This window comes from Bombus impatiens, unplaced genomic scaffold (assembly GCF_000188095.3).
Source record: "Bombus impatiens unplaced genomic scaffold, BIMP_2.2 scf_0264, whole genome shotgun sequence".
Taxonomy (NCBI): Eukaryota; Metazoa; Arthropoda; class Insecta; order Hymenoptera; family Apidae; genus Bombus; species Bombus impatiens.
In genome coordinates this window covers 701,566-702,485 of record NT_176683.1, presented here as the reverse complement: position 1 = coordinate 702,485, position 920 = coordinate 701,566, and the positions used below count along the sequence as shown (strand labels likewise).

Here is a 920-nt window from a genome sequence, read left to right as displayed (position 1 = left end):
CGAGTGCAACGCGTGAGTGAAAGACAGAACGCGGCAGCCAGGGGTTGGATAGAGAGAGAGAGAGAGAGAGAGTGAGGCGGCAGTCGAGGCGAACAGACTTCGCCGGCGCTCTGCTCCCAATAACGACTCTCGCCCTCGGTCAGTCGCGCGCGAACCGCGGAGCCGCGAGCATCTCTCCGTTTCTCTCTCGCTCTGCTCTCGGCAGGATACCTACGTTTCGAGCCGCGTGCACGTGCGAACCCGGGGGACGCGAGAGCATAACGGAGCGAGGGATCGAGTCGAACGTGTACACAGGGGGCTTACTCGAGTCCGGTCACCGCTCGAACGAACCACGCTGCTCGCGGATTCCTGATCTAAAGAGCGACAGGTGAACGAAAATCTGGGAGGCCCGACCAGCATTGTCCGCACGTTTCGCACGATTGTACGTCGTTCAGAGAGACATGTCGGTGCTTACGGGGAATCGCAGCTAGAAGGTAATTAAAACGATAACAAGGGCAGACGATACAGCGAAGGGAAGGAAGATGGAACGATCCGTTTGCGGATGTTCAGCCACGTAGGACATTGACTGACTTGCGCGAGATTCTCGAGGGAAGATCGGTGCTACATCGAATCGAAGAAGCTTGTGGCGAGGGTGAAAAGGGACGGATAAAGACTGTCTGGACAGGGACTGGATCCCGGGGGAGTCTGCCGTCGAGGAGAAGGAACGACTTGGTTTTCGGGGTTATCTCATGGTGGGATTGTCGCGGTATCGACGTGGTAATCGCGCCGCGAGTGGTGCTCGCTGCATCCGGAGATACAGGCAGCTGGTGATCGAGTGAGAGAAGAGAAGAGCGGAAAGCGGTCGCACAAAGTGACAAGCGGCAGCGAGCGCGTGGTATATAAAAGTGCGAACTGGTGGAGCGCGCGCGCGAGCGCGACCG

General features: G+C 58.3%; 1 protein-coding gene across 1 annotated transcript in view; it reads left to right on the top strand.

Moving 5' to 3' along the window:
• Window positions 1-920, top strand: part of LOC100744970 (solute carrier organic anion transporter family member 74D) — an 83,619-nt gene that overhangs the window by 32,635 nt on the left and 50,064 nt on the right. The window lies entirely within an intron of this gene.